Below are 16421 nucleotides of genomic sequence, written 5' to 3' on the forward strand. Positions count from 1 at the left end.
GCTTTCAGTGGCTGATCTGACATCATCTTCAACAGAGGAGTCTCCGTCAATATTTATATGAGGAAAAGCTGCACGGTCATGGGGCACTGGAAATGGGGCCAATTTGAGTTGAACTTGGCAGTCCATTTAAAATCATTCACATTTTAATATGTTAATGTGAATCAAATGTATTAATCTTCACATACATTGCACAGTGAAATAACATTTTGGGTTAAATGAATGTGTTGTATATCATTAAGCTAATTTTATCTCCTTGGTTTTTTTCCTTTTGAGTGGAGCTTGTAGAAAATAAAAAAATCACACTCGGGCTTTCTTATATTTCTGTTAATCTGTGTTGTTCATAAATACTTCCTTTATGCATTCAATATGTAAAACTTACCTTGCATATTTTGGTGATTCACGTAGAAGTTGGATGTTCCCCAGTGACCTAAAGATAAAACAAACGAAGTAATGAGAGCACTAAAAAATGTCTGTGATTCTGGAAAAATAGTTGTATTTGTGAAAAGATCTAGGAAAATAGAGCTGAATAAGAGGATGAGAAATCTTTAATATAGAGCACAATGCAGGGGCATCTCCCAGTATCTGCGTAAATCCATCTATAATGACCCCCTCCCCTTCTATGCTGATGTATTTATTATTTGGATCCAATCCATTGTATGTCAGTGAGAAGTGTCTCTTCATTTAAATACTCATCAGCAGGGGCCTGATTCTTTCCCATAGCTCCATGGTGCACTGGTTTACAGTATATTGACTGCAAAACTTTTCAACCAACATCTTTTTTTCCTGTTTCATCTTCCCCATCTTAACTTCTCTGTTCTACTTCCCTCATTGTTCAGTTCCCTCCCCAGGGACAGCACTCTGGTGACTGTAGCTTGAACCTTTGCACATATCTTTGTTCCCAAGGCTAAAGAATTCTACCTCACATGTCTAAAGGTTCCAAGGTTTGGATCCCAATCTTTCAAGATCTCCTGTTTCCCCTCTCTTTAGCTTTCCATGGTTCAGATACATTATCTAACACCAGAAGTGGTTTTCTCCATGAGGTTTTAAAATTTGCCCTTTATCCTAATGTGTCAGTCAGGGTGACATCTGGAAATACACCTCAGAGACCTTCAGCTTAGACACTGCTTCATTTCTGTGTCATTGTCTTTCCTCCCCTGTTGTGTTTCCCTTGAGGAAGTGTTGCTCCTCATGAGCAGGCACAGATGCCCCGTGGACAGCTCTTCACCCCTCCTCAGCCCTCCACCCCATCATGGTTTCATCTTCGTGATCAGTACAGTTTGAAATTTTCTTTTCCTTGAATTTCCAACATCAAGTCTTATGATTGGCTATCCTCTCCTTCAAAATTATTTTCTTTTTATTTTTTAAAGATTTATTTATGCATTTGAAATTCAGTTACAGAAAAGGAGAGGTAGAGGCAGAAAATCTTCCCTTTGATTGTTCCTTCCTGAGATGGCCACCTTGGTCAGGGCTGGTCCAGCTTGAAGCCAGGAGCCAAGAGCTCCTCTAGGTCTTCCCCCTGGGTGCAGGGGCCCAAAGATATGGGAAATCTTCCACTGCTTTCCCAGGCTGATTATCAGCAGGGAGCTGGATCGGAAGTGGAGGAGTAGGGACTTGAACCAGTGCCCATATGGGATGCCAGTGTTGCAGGCAGTGGCCTTACCCACAATGCCCACAACACCAGCCCCCAACGAATTTTCTAGAAGTTATTTTTAAAGTAGCACAATACTCAGCAGTTTCTCTTACTCCATGAATGTTCACTGTGGCCACACCCATGTCCCAGCACCCAGATCCAGACCAGCACAGCTGCCCTCGCCCCTCACCCCTCCCTGGCTGTGCCCCATGGTGTCTACTCTGGACCAACAACCCCACCACCGTGCCTGTCAGGTCTCCCGCTCATGTCCATTGGTCCCAGGCATCGCTACTGAGTGGCCCCTAAATTCGCAGAGGAAATCATGCAGTTGCTGAGGCTTCGTCCTGCATCACCAGTGTCTTCTGAGAGAGTTGTGAGGACTCTCTTGCTCAAGCCACTAATGGCTCAGAGGTGAAATCACATTTCTGGGTCAGCTGATGGCTCCACCCCAGGAGGCAGTGCAGTGACGTCATGGACAGATCCAGATGTTGCCACTACTGGGACCCAGTTAAGGCCTCACAGAAGGCCTGAATGTCTCCAGGTTTGCTGAGACCTGTCTGCCCTTGGTAAAAACCATGGACAATTCACAGGTATTCCCAACACAGAACTAATCTTCATAGGAAATCCCTTGGTGAGGGTAACCATCACAGAAATTTCCTGCATGCGTGCCCTGCACATGCACGGGTTCTCCCCAGGCTGCCATTTTGACAGAATCTGGTGGACTTGGAGGCTGAGAGGGCAGACATTGATTTTCTCAGGCTCGTGGGGCTGGCGTCTGGGATGAGGACACCAGCATGGCCGGGCTGTGGGAACGCTCTCCCCCTCTCTGTGGTGGCCATCTTGTCGCTGTGCCCTCCTGGGGAGAGGGGGAGCTCTGGTCTCCTCCTTGCAGGGAAAAGAACTCTGACGGGGCCAGAGCCCCCCTCACGGTGGCCGTCACTTTCCTTCTGTTGTGACCTCATCTCCAAATACAGTCACACGTGGCCCTGGGCCTTCAGCGTTTGCATTTCAGGGCAGTACTCAGTCTGTGACACACACACACACACACACACACACACACACACACACAGATGTGTTGTATTGACACTTAGAAACCACCATAACTCTTGAATTTATAACTTTTTATGGCAGTGCTGTAGGGATTTTTGGGAGTCAAAGGTGGTTTGCTTTTTGAGTGGTTTCTGCCTCATCTTCCTCAGGTGACAGATGATGAGTGAACCAGGTCACATGCAGTGCAAATCTGGGGACTTCTTCCCCCGCCCCCCTGAAACCCATAACATTGGTTCCCTGATTGTGTCTGGTGCCATTCGTCTGATCATCCCCAAAGTGGCAGAATCTGAATTCAGCCCAACCAGGTTCAGATGCATTGTGCTTCCGAAACAGATGATAAAATCCTAGTAAAATGCCATTTACTGGATATTTTTTCCACACACCTTGTTTGCACTTTTACAACTAGGATCATGAGTATTTGCCTTATACAAGTCTTCTTTCTACCGATGTCTTTCAAACAAAACTTTTCAAGTCCTTCATTGTGGTTCACTGATTGCTTCCTGTGTCTGGTTCTGGAGGGTTTTTTTCAGTATTCAGGTGATTCTGTCTCTGTGTGTTTTAGAACTCGTACAAGAAGAAATGATTACTTTTGGAGGTATTTTAAACAATTGTGTTGATTGCTTCTGTTTTTCTCTTAACTGTATATTTTATGTTCTAACTTTTCTTCCTTTTTTTTAGAGGATAGAAAGACACCCCGATAGGCAGGCATTCAAATACTACTACCTGCTAGTTCTCTCCCCCAAATGCCCACTGCAGCCAGGTCTTCTGTCTGAGTACAATAATAATGAGTTATGGACTAGAAATAAATAACTTTTTTTTTTGACAGGCAGAGTGGACAGTGAGAGAGAGAGAGAGAGAGAGAGACAGAGAGAAAGGTCTTACTTTGCTGTTGGTTCACCCTCCAATGGCCACTGTGGCCAGTGCACCATGCTGATCCAATGGCAGGGGCCAGGTACTTATCCTGGTCTCCCATGGGGTGCAGGGCCCAAGCACTTGGGCCATCCTCCACTGCACTCCCTGGCCACGGCAGAGAGCTGGCCTGGAAGAGGGGCAACTGGGACAGAATCCAGCACCCCAACCGGGACTAGAACCCGGTGTGCTGGCGCCACAAGGTTAGAAATAAATAACTTTTAAAAAAGTTATTTGAAAGGCAGAATTAGAGAGAGGGACAGACAAAGAGTATTTCACCTTCTGGTTCAGTCCCCAAATGGCCACAATGGCCATTGCCATAGGGCTGTGGCAGGCCAAAGCCAGGAGCCTGGAACTTCTTCCACATCTCCCACATGGGTGTAGGAGCCCATGCCCTTGGGCCATCATCCCCTGCTTTCCCAGGCACATCAGCAGGGACTGGGTGGAGAGTGGGACAGTGGAACTGGAACAAGTGCCCATGTGGGATGCTGGCACCACATGTAGCAAAGTTACCTCCCATTTATATATATATATATATATATATATATATATATATAGAGAGAGAGAGAGAGAGAGAGAGAGAGAGAGAGAGAGATACCCTTGCAAACTTGTGATGAATAAAGTGGACAAAAGATATTTTTTCTCATATCAAATTCAAATCAAGGATTTTCAATACATAATCATTATATGTTAGCCTTGACTTTGTAGATCTTTTATCATGTAATGCTAAGATTTCTTTTTGCTCTGTTGCATGAACTTTTACCATTTTTCTCCTCTGTTACAGCTGTGGTTGATCTTACACATATCTTCATAATGTTAACCTTACCCTTCCCTTTTTTCTTTATTCTACTCCATGGTATAATGTAGGAGAAAGCATTCTGAAAGCACACTTTATTATAGAATTTAAAATATCCTGGGCCTGCACTGTGGTGCAGTGGGTTAAAGCCCTGGCCTGAAGCACCAGCATTCCATAAGGGTGCTGGTTCTAGTCCCGGCTGCTCCTCTTCTGATCCTTCTGATCCAGCTATCTGCTGTGGCCTGGGAAAGCAGTGGAAGATGATCCCTGCACCCACTTGGGGACCCAGAAGAGGCTCCTGGCTCCTGACTCATGGCTTTGGTTTGGCTCAGCTCCAGCCGTTGTAGCATTTTGGGGAGTGAACCAATAGATGGACGACCTCTCTCTCTGTTTCTACCTCTCTTTGTAACTATTTCAAATAAAAAAATCCTATTGAGGTACTAAAACACACGTCTAATCTGCTAAAGTTAGATGAGAATCACTTCACCAAGGGCTTAAGGGAATTGTCACATACTGAGAAAATTTGAGTTTCAACTTCCGTGTAATATTGATAATAGCAAAAGATCTGGAGTTGAAGGTTTTTGAGTTGAAGATGTGCAAACTACTGGGAAGCTTCAGAGGTCTTAGTGGTTTCTGAGCCTCCATTTGTTCAGTAAAATGATTCCCACCTTACCCTTCCAATTGGGTAATTCTCTTGATCTTTGGTAGACTCATTTTGGATAGCACTGATTCACTTTATAATGAATTTGCGTAGGTTATTCTCCATTTGACTGATGGAGTAGGTAGTCCCATTTCTGTACATTAAGACTTGATTGGGCAGAGCCAAGATGGTGGAATAGTGAGGGCACGCACCAATAGTCCGGGAAAATTTAGTTTAATAAAAGTGGAGTTACGGTAGCCTCAGAAAAAGGATCACGAAAAAATTGCAGAGGAAACTCTTCCAGATCTAGTGGCTGTGACTCGGAGGACCTATGGGGGAGAGCAAGGTTGCCCACCACGTGGAAGCTGAGCCATGGGAACCGCAGGGGAGTGGATGAGACACAGACGACCGACCGGCAGGGAGAGCAGAGATGCCCAGGGCTCCGAGTCCAAACATCAGCGCTGGAAGGGGAGGTGAGCTCAGTAACCCAAGACATTGGTGGGGAAATGGTGGTCAGAATCTAGAGGGGAGCGGGAAAGTTCACCAGACTGACTACAGGAGAGAAGGAAAAAAAAAGGTGTGTGTGGGGGTACTGGTACAGATGAGTTTCTCTCTCCGCCAACCTTGCAAAGGCAAGCAAGATACAAAGAGCAGGCCCTGCTCTGGATATACATAACAACAGGGGAGGGCTAAGGAACTGAGTCGCTACAATTCAGTAGCCTAGGCAACCCAGTGGGAGTCCACAGGAGAAACTGCCTGCACAGACTCTTTGGGTAGAAGCCAGAGATCAGAAGCTAAATACCATCAATTCTGCACAGCCATGTGGTATTACTTACCTCCTGAATAAAAAATAAATCAATAAATAAATAAAAAGAGAGAGATTTACCATGCATAACCTGAGGGTGTCACCTTTGCACACCTGTAACCCGGAAGAACCAAGCAGAGCTCTCAGGCCACACCCATCTCAAGTCTCCAAGGCTCCTCCAAAAGCAGGCAGTCCACTTAACACAGACACAGTATAAAAAAAAACTCACAGTGAGGGAAGAATTAACAATGCCAAGAACTGTTAACACAAAAATCGAGGGAACAAGATCAATGAAGACACTATGACGCCTCCAAATAAACAAAATACCCCAAGCCAAGATTATGAAGATGATGAGATAGAAGAAATGCAAGATACGGATTTCAAAAAATTTATGATAAGAACATTTAGAAGTTTTCAAAAGCAAATCCTTGAACTACAGAAATCCTTATTGGACAGGATTTAAAATCTCTCTCATGAAAATGAAATTTTAAGGAAGAATCAAAATGAAATGCAGAAACTAGTAGAACAGGAAAGTGTGATAGTGAAGAGAAATCAAAATGAAATGAAGAGCTCAATAGATCAAATGACAAACACATTAGAAAGTCTAAAAAACAGAGTCAGTGAAACAGAAGAGAGAATATCGCACTTAGAAGACAGAGCACAGGAAAACATACAGTCAAACCAAAGAAAAGAAGAGGAAATTAGAAATCTAAAACATACCATTGGGAATCTACAGGATAGTATTAAAAAAACAACATTCGAGTTCTAGGAGTTCCTGAAGGCATGGAGAGAGAGAAAGGATTAGAGGCCTTTTTAGTGAGATACTAGAAGAGAACTTTCTGGGTTTGGAGAAGGACAGAGACATCCTAGTACAGGAAGCTCATAGAACCCCTAGTAAACATGACCAAAAGAGATCCTCACCATGACACGCTGTAATTAAACTCACCACAGTGAAACATAAAGAAAAGATCCTAAAATGTGCAAGAGAGAAACGTCAGATTACTCTCAGAGGATCTCCAATTAGACTCACAGCAGACTTCTCATCAGAAACACTGCAGGCTAGGAGGGAATGGCGAGACATAGCGCGGGTGCTAAGAGAGAAAAATTGCCAGCCCAGAATATTATATCCTGCAAAGCTCTCATTTGTGAATGAAGGTGAAATAAAGACCTTTCATAGCAAACAGAAATTGAAAGACTTTGTGGCCACTCGTCCGGCCCTGCAAAAGATACTTAAAGATGTGCTACACTCAGAAACACAGAAACACGGCCATCAATATGAAAGAAGGTAAATGAAGAACACCTACCAGTAAAAGAGCATGGGAAGCTCAAAGCATATACTAGAAAATATCTCCAGGAAAATGGCAGGGCAAAGTCACTATGTATCAATAGTCACATTAAACATTAATGGACTTAACTCTTCAGTTAAAAGACACCGATTGGCTGATTGGCTTAAGGAACACAACCCAACTATTTGTTGCCTACAAGAAACACATCTCTCTAACAAAGATGCATGCAGACTGAAAGTGAAAGGTTGGAAAAAGATATTCCATGCCAAAAGAAACAAAAAAAGCAGGTGTAGCCATATTAATATCAGACAAAATAAACTTTAATACAAAAACTGTTAAGAGAGACAGAGAGGGACACTATATAATGATTAAGGGTTCAATTCAACAGGAAGATGTAACTATTGTAAATGTATATGCACCTAATTACAGGGCACCGGTCTATTTAAAAGATATGTTAAGGGACTTAAAGGGAGACTTAGATTCCAATACAATAGTACTGGGGGACTTCAATACTCCACTCTCAGAAATAGACAGATCATCCAGACAGAAGATCAACAAGGAAACAGCAGATTTAATCGACACTATTGCTCAAATGGATCTAATAGATATCTACAGAACTTTCATTCCTACATCTAAAGACTTTACATTCTTCTCAGCAGTGCATGGAACCTTCTCTAGGATTGATCACATACTAGGCCATAAAGCAAGTCTCAGCAAATTTAAAAGAATTAGAATCATACTATGCAGCTTCTCAGACCACAGCGGAATGAAGCTGGAAATTAGCAACTCAGGAAACTCCAGAAAGTATGCAAACACATGGAGACTGAACAACATGCTCCTGAATGAACACTGGGTCATTCAAGAAATCAAAAGAGAAATGAGAAACTTTCTGGAAGTAAATGAGGATAACAACACAACATATCAAAACTTATGGGATACAGCAAAAGCAGTATTGAGAGGCAAGTTTGTAGCAATAGGTGCCTATATCAAGAAATTGGAAAGACACTAAATAAATGAGCTTTCAGCATATCTCAAGGACCTAGAAAAACTGTAGCAAACCATACCCAAATCTAGTAGGAGAAGAGAAATAATTAAAATCAGAGAAGAAATCAACAGGATTGAATCAAGAAAAACATTACAAAAAATCAGCCAAGCGAAGAGCTGGTTTTTTGAAAAAATAAACAAAATTGACACCCCATTGGCCCAACTAACTAAAAAAAGAAAAGACCCAAATCAATAAAATCAGAGATGAAAAAGGAAACGTAACAACAGACACCACAGAAATAAAAAGAATCATCAGAAATTACTACAAGGACTTGTATGCCAGCAAACAGGAAAATCTATCAGAAATGGATAGATTCCTGGACACATGCAATCTACCTAAATTGAACCATGAAGACATAGAAAACCTAAATAGACCCATAACTGAAACAGAAATTGAAACCGTAATAAAGGCCCTCCCAACAAAGAAAAGCCCAGCACCAGATGGATTCACTGCTGAATTCTACCAGACATTTAAAGAAGAACAAATTCCATTTCTTCTCAAACTATTCAGATCAAAAAAGAGGGAGTCCTCCCAAATTATTTCTATGAAGCCAGCATCACCTTAATCCCTAAGGCAGAGAAAGATGCAGCACTGAAAGAAAATTATAGACCAATATCCCTGATGAACATAGACGCAAAAATCCTCAATAAAATTCTGGCCAATAGAATACAACAACACATCAGGAAAATCATCCACCCAGACCAAGTGGGATTCATCCCTGGTATGCAGGGATGGTTCAACATTCGCAAATCAATCAATGTGATTCACCACATTAACAGACTGCAGAAGAAAACCATATGATTATCTCAATAGATGCAGAGAAAGCATTCGATAAAATTCAACACCCTTTCATGATGAAAACTCTAAGCAAATTGGGTATAGAAGGAACATTCCTCAATATAATCAAAGCAATTTATGAAAAACCCACGGCCAGCATCCTATTGAATGGGGAGAAGTTGGAATCATTTCCACTGAGATCTGGCACCAGACAGGGATGCCCACTCTCACCACTGCTATTTAACATAGTTCTGGAAGTTTTAGCCAGAGCCATCAACAAGAAAAAGAAATTAAAGGAATACAAATTGAGAAGGAAGAAGTCAAACTATCCCTCTTTGCAGATGATATGATTCTTTACTTAGAGGATCCAAAGAACTCTACTAAGAGACTATTGGAACTCATAGAGGAGTTTGGCAAAGTGGCAGGATATAAAATCAATGCACAAAAATCAACAGCCTTTGTATACACAAGCAATGCCATGACTGAGAAAGAACTGCTAAGATCAATCCCATTCACAATAGCTACAAAAACAATCAAATACCTTGGAATAAACTTAACCAAGGACGTTAAAGATCTCTATGATGAAAATTACAAAACCTTAAAGAAAGAAATAGAAGAGGATACCAAGAAATGGAAAAATCTTCCAAGCTCATGGATTGGAAGAATCAACATCATCAAAATGTCCATTCTCCCAAAAGCAATTTAGAGATTCAATGCAATCCCAATCAAGATACCAAAGACCTTCTTCTCAGATCTAGAAAAAATGATGCTGAAATTCATATGGAGACACAGGAGACCTGGAATAGCTAAAGCAATCTTGTACAACAAAAACAAAGCCGGAGGCATCACAATACCAGATTTCAGGACATACTACAGGGCAGTTGTAATCAAAACAGCATGGTACTGGTACAGAAACAGAGGGATAGACCAATGGAACAGAATTGAAACACCAGAAATCAACCCAAACATCTACAGCCAACTTATATTTGATCAGGGATCTAAAACCAATTCCTGGAGCAAGGACAGTCTATTCAATAAATGGTGCTGGGAAAACTGGATTTCCATGTGCAGAAGCATGAAGCAAGACCCCTACCTTACACCTTACACAAAAATACACTCAACGTGGATTAAAGACCTAAATCTACGACCTGACATCATGAAGTTATTAGAGAACATTGGAGAAACTCTTCAAGATATTGGCACAGGCAAAGAATTTCTGGAAAAGACCTGGGAGGCACAGGCAGTCAAAGCCAAAATCAACTATTGGGATTGCATCAAATTGAGAAGTTTCTGTATTGCAAAAGAAACAGTCAGGAGAGTGAAGAGGCAACTGACAGAATGGGAAAAAATATTTGCAAACTATGCAACAGATAAAGGGTTAATAACCAGAATCTACAAAGAGATCAAGAAACTCCACAGCAACAAAACCAACAACCCACTTAAGAGATGGGCCAAGGACCTCAATAGACATTTTTCAAAAGAGGAAATCCAAATGGCCAAGAGACACATGGAAAAATGTTCAGGATCACTAGCAATCAGGGAAATACAAATCAAAACCACAATGAGGGTTCACCTCACCTTGGTGATAATGGCTCACATTCAGAAATCTACCAACAACAGATGCTGGCGAGGATGTGGGGAAAAAGGGACACTAACCCACTGTTGGTGGGAATGCAAAGTTGTTAAGCCATTATGGAAGTCAGTCTGGAGATTCTTCAGAAACCTGAAGATAAACCTACCATTCAACCTAGCCATCCCACTCCTTGGAATTTACCCAAATGAATTTAAATTGTGAAACAAAAAAGCGGTCTGCACCCGAATGTTTATTGCAGCACAATTCACATTAGCCAAGACCTGGAATCAACCTAAATGCCCAACAGTAGACTGGATAAAGAAATTATGGGATATGTACTCTGCAGAATACTATATCGCAGTAAAAACAATGAAATCCAGTCATTTGCAACAAAATGGAGGAATCTGGAACACATCATGCTGAGTGAAATAAGCCAGTCCCAAAGGAACAAATATCATATGTTCTCCCTGATCGGTGACAACTGACCGAACACCAAAAACAAAACCTGTTGAAGTGAAATGGACACTATGAGAAATGGTGACTTGATCAGCATAGCCCTGACCATTAATGAACAACTTAATATGTTATCCCTCTTAGTATTTTTTTGTCTGTTCTACTTAATATGACTGGTTTAATTTTGTAATTAATGCACAGTTATTCTTAAGTGTTGAAATTTAACTGGAATGTGATCCCTGTTAAATATAAGAGTGGGAATAAGAGAGGGAAGAGATGTACAATTTGGGACATGCTCAAGCTGACTTACCCCAAATGGTAGAGTTAGAAACATACCAGGGGATTCCAATTCAATCCCATCAAGGTGGCATGTACCAATGCCATCTCACTAGTCCAAGTGATCAATTTCTGTTCACAGTTGATCATAATGAAAGGGCTAAGAGTCAAAGGGAGCACATAAACATGTCTAGTACCTGCTAATACTAACCGATAGAATAAATAAAGGGGAGAGCGATCCAACATGGGAAGCGAAATACTCAGCAGACTCATAGAATGGTGGATGTCCTAAACAGCACTCTGGCCTCAGAATCAGCCCTAAAGGCATTCGGATCCGGCTGAAAAGCTCATGAGAGTATTTCAGGCATGGAAAGCCAAGACACTCTGGCAAAAAAAGGGGACCTGAATGAAAGATCTCTGTGAGTGAGATCCCAGTGGAAAGAACAGGTCTTCAAAGAAGGAGGCACCTTTCTCTGAAGGGAGGAGAGAACTTCCACTTTGACTATGACCTTGTCTAAATAATTTAAGAGTTGGTGAACTCAAAAGGCTTCCCTATCCTTGGAAACTCATGACTGGAGCATAGGGAGATTACTGATGCCATAAACAGGAGTGTCAATTTGTAAAGTCAACAACAGGATTCACTGTGTATTTACTCCTCATGTAGGATCTCTGTCCTTAATGTGCTGTACATTGAGATTTAATGCTATATGTAGTACTCAAACAGTATTTTTCACTTTGTGTTTCTGTGCGGGTGGAAACTGTTGAAATCTTTACTTTATGTATACTAAACTGATTTTCTGTATATAAAGATAATTGAAAATGAATCTTGATAAGAATGGAAGGGGAGAGAGAGCAGGAAAGGGGAGGGTTGTGGGTGGGAGGGAAGTCATTGGGGCGGGCGGGAAGCCAACGTAATCCATAAGCTGTATTTTTGAAATCTATATTAATTAAATAAAAGTTAAAAAAAATTAAGTAATCAAAGGCCAGCACTGTGGTTCAGCAGGTAAATCCACCGCTTGCAGTGCCGGCATCCCATATGGGCATCAGTTCGAGACCCGGCTGCCCCACTTCCAATCCAGCTCTGCTGTAGTCTGGGAAAGCAGTAGAGGATGGCCCAACTGCTTGGGCCCCTATATCAGTGTGGGAGACCCGGAGGAAGCTGCTGGTTCCTGCCTTCAAATCAGCGCAGCTCTGGCTGTTACAATCATCTGGGGAGTGAACCAGCAGATGGAAGACCTCTCTCTCTCTCTCTCTGCCTCTCTGTAAGTCTCTTTTTCAAATAAATTAATTACATCTTTAAAAAATTTATTTTCACTTCATTTGAAAGGCAGAGATCAATAGAGACGGATCCATCTGCTGATTCATTCCCCGGATGTCTGCGACAGCCTGGCTGGGCCAGTCTGGAGTTAGGGGCTGGGAACTGCATCCAGGTCTCCCACATGGGTGGCAGGGGACCAAGCACGTTGGCTGTCACCTCCCTGAACGTGCATTTGCTGAGTGCTGGTTGGAACCGGACACTCACATGTGGGATGCCAGCAACCCCAAGGTGCCGTAACCACTGTGCCAAATGAGTGCCTCGAAACTCCTCTCCTCTATTCCACAGGCTTGTCGTAGTCCTCTCAAAGGGCTGAGATTTTCAGTCTAGGAAGTTGCAACAGTGGTACTAGTGTGAAACATAGCCTTGGTGGTTCTTAATAAAATGCGATTTTCACCTTTAAAAAAAAAAAGACTTGATTTATTAGCTGTTGCTGTCAGTGTTGTGTTCACTACATTATGTGATGAAGGGAATGCTCTTTTTCTGTCCATAGGAAGAGTTTTTAGACATTGTTTATTCCTCACCATTGAGGCAATCATTGGGATGCTTGGTGGAATGATATATTTTCCTGCAACTCAGTTCCATCACGTGAAACTTTGCACATTGGTGACTTTCTATAATTCTAATGTATTTTTGGTGAGTCATGTTTTCTGGGGATTTGCCCATATGTCTCAACCTTCCAAATTTATTGGAATAGTCACAATATCATCTTTAAAACTATTTTTAAGTTCTCTGTTTTGATTTTTAACATTTTAAGTCAGATATTATTGGTATCTTCTCTTTAGGAAGCGCTACCATCTCTCTAGAGGTTTGGCAATGTTGTTATTCTTCAGAATAACTGCATTTTGACTTTATGTTTCTATAATGTGTTTCACAATACTGAAAGGTTTTTTTCACTTTGTTCTTACTAAGGAAAGTTTTTTTGAACTTAGTGAAAAATCAATGATAATATAAAATATCCTTTCCTTTTTAGAATTCATTATAATTCTGCTATGATAAATTATTCTGTTCAGTTAAACCCTGTACTTTGTTCTCATTTGGTTCAGTGTTTGCCGTATGGCTGCACTGATTACATGGTGCATGTTCTAGTGAAAAGGGAGGTTGGGCATTTGATAGAGACGCATGTGTTGGTGAAGGCATTAGGTGCAGAGGATGAACTGAGCTGCTCAACTTCTTCATTGTCTGACTCCCTCTTTGCTTGGTGGTTCTGAAATTGCATTGCCTTTGCTTACGTGTCTTACTACAATGGTGGATTCCCCTCCATGTTCTGATCCTTTCATGTGTTTGCATGTTTAGTGTTGATGCTCACAGATTTACAACCTTCGTTTTTGTCATGTGCACTTCATTATATCCAGATTTTTTGTTCCATAAATGTTTGTTTTCCAGTTTTATTTTGCATGCACCTTTTTTCTGTTGCTAGGTTTGTATTTTGTCATCTTCCTTTATTTTGGATTTTGCCTTTCTTCTTTATTGGACTTTTTTTAAAAGATATATTTATTTATTTGAAAGTCAGAGTTACACAGAGAGAGGAGAGGCAGAGAGAGGTCTTCCATCCGATGGTTCACTCCCCAATTGGCCGCAACGGCCAGAGCTACACCAGGAGCCAGGAGCTTCTTCTGGGTCTCCCACACAGGTGCAGGGGCCCAAGGACTTGGGCCATCTTCTACTGCTTTCCCAGGCCATAGCAGAGAGCTGGATTGAAAGAGGAGCAGCCGGGACTAGAACCGGCGCCCATATGGGATGCTGGTGCTTCAGGCCAGGGTGTTAACCCACTGCGCCACAGTGCCGGCCCCTATTGGACTTTTTTTTTTTTTTTTTTTGACAGGCAGAGTGGACAGTGAGAGAGAGAGAGACAGAGAGAAAGGTCTTCCTTTGCCGTTGGTTCACCCTCCAATGGCCGCCGTGGTTGGCGCGCTGCGGCCGGCGCACCGCGCTGATCCGATGGCAGGAGCCAGGAACCAGGTGCTTTTCCTGGTCTCCCATGGGGTGCAGGGCCCAAGCACCCGGGCCATCCTCCACTGCACTCCCTGGCCACAGCAGAGGGCTGGCCTGGAAGAGGGGCAACCGGGACAGAATCCGGAGCCCCTACCGGGACTAGAACCCGGTGTGCCGGCGCCGCTAGGCGGAGGATTAGCCTAGTGAGCCGCGGCGCCGGCCTGGACTTTTTTTTTTTTTTAACAGGCAGAGTTAGACAGCAAGAGAGACAGAGAGAAAGGTCTTCCTTCTGTTGATTCAGCCCCCAAATGGCTGCTATTGCTGGTGCACTGTGCCAATCTGAAGCCAGGAGCAGGTGCTTCCTCCTAGTGTTCATATGGGTGCAGGGCCCAAGTACTTGGGCCATCCTCCACTGCCTTCCCAGGCCACAGCAGAGAACTGGACTGGGAGAAGAGAAACTGGGACAGAATCCGGCACCCCAACTGGGACTAGCACCCTGGGGTGCCGGCACTCAGGTGGAGGATTAGCCTAGGGAGCCCTGGCTCCAGGTGGACATCTTTCTTTCTTTCTTTCTTTCTTTCTTTCTTTCTTTCTTTCTTTCTTTCTTTCTTTCTTTCTTTCTTTCTTTCGACAGGCAGAATTAGACAGTGAGAGAGAGATAGAGAGAAATGTCTTCCTCTCATTTGTTCACCCCAAAAATGGCTGCTGCGGCTGGTGTGCTGTGCCGATGCAAAGCCAGGAGCCAGGTGCTTCCTCCTGTTCTCCCATGCGGGTGCAGGGCCCAAGCACTTGGGCCATCCTCCACTGCCCTCCTGGGCCACAGCAGAGAGCTGGACTGGAAGAGGAGCAACTGGGACAGAATCCGGCGCCCCAACCGGGACTAGAACCCAGGGTGCTGGCGCCGCAGGCAGAGGATTAGCCTAGTGAGCTGTGGCACTGGCCAGGACATGTTTCTTTTACAAACGTTGTAATGATCTTTAAGTTTCATGTGTCTAATATTTAATGGACACACCTTATGTCTAGAGGTCAAAATTGGCCCTATGTATCATGCCCCATCCAATCACTTTTGGACTGTGTGTTTGTATTTATATGGATGCATTGGATGGCACATAGTTGGGATGTGGTATTTTTGACTCTTGTATTCTCTGCTTTTACTTTGTGATTTAGACTGTTTTCAGCTTTGTGGTGGTATAAGTGGTAGATGAAAGCCTATTTGATCGCTGACATATTGGGATGATTTGACATACATTTGATATGAGTGCTACAACTAAGTTCATTAGCATATCATTCACCTTCCATAGAAACCTTATATGTTGGGGAGAGCATCATAAGAGCTGTGTTGTGAACAAATATCGATGATATAGTACATTATTATCAAGTATATTCCACTCATATTGCAGCATCTATCCAGAAAGTATTCATCTTCAAACTGCAAGGTTGTACCCTTTCACTAACATCGCTCTCCTCTACCTTATCATTCCTGAGAATCACCTTTCCTCTGTTTCTCAAAATTTGATATTTTGTAGTCCATTTAGAAGTGAGATCATAACTAGAAATCTATATAGTAAAGAATGATAATGTGTGCGCGACAAAGACAATTGAGAAGAGTAAGTCTCTGAGAGAATGATATAGGCAACAACTTCAAAAATCAACAAACACAAATATTAAAGATATTAATTTAGAAGTCACCCTCAGTGACTGCCATAGCATTCCTGTTCTCACTATATTTGTGAACCAACTCACTCTACTCTGTTTCCCCTAAAAGTGTTCAAAATATGCTTGGGCCAAAATGTTTATTTTATATGTGCTGCAGGGAGCACAACTCAGTGATGATTTGCTAGACTGGGCTCATCAACTGTCATGTGACTTCTTGGGGCCCCAAAGTTCTATGGTATGGGATATCCTGTGCATTGTGGGAAATTTTGTGCATG

The sequence above is a fragment of the Oryctolagus cuniculus genome, chromosome 18, assembly GCF_051225735.1.
Source record: "Oryctolagus cuniculus isolate XC-2025 breed Fujian yellow rabbit chromosome 18, ASM5122573v1, whole genome shotgun sequence".
Taxonomy (NCBI): domain Eukaryota; kingdom Metazoa; phylum Chordata; class Mammalia; order Lagomorpha; family Leporidae; genus Oryctolagus; species Oryctolagus cuniculus.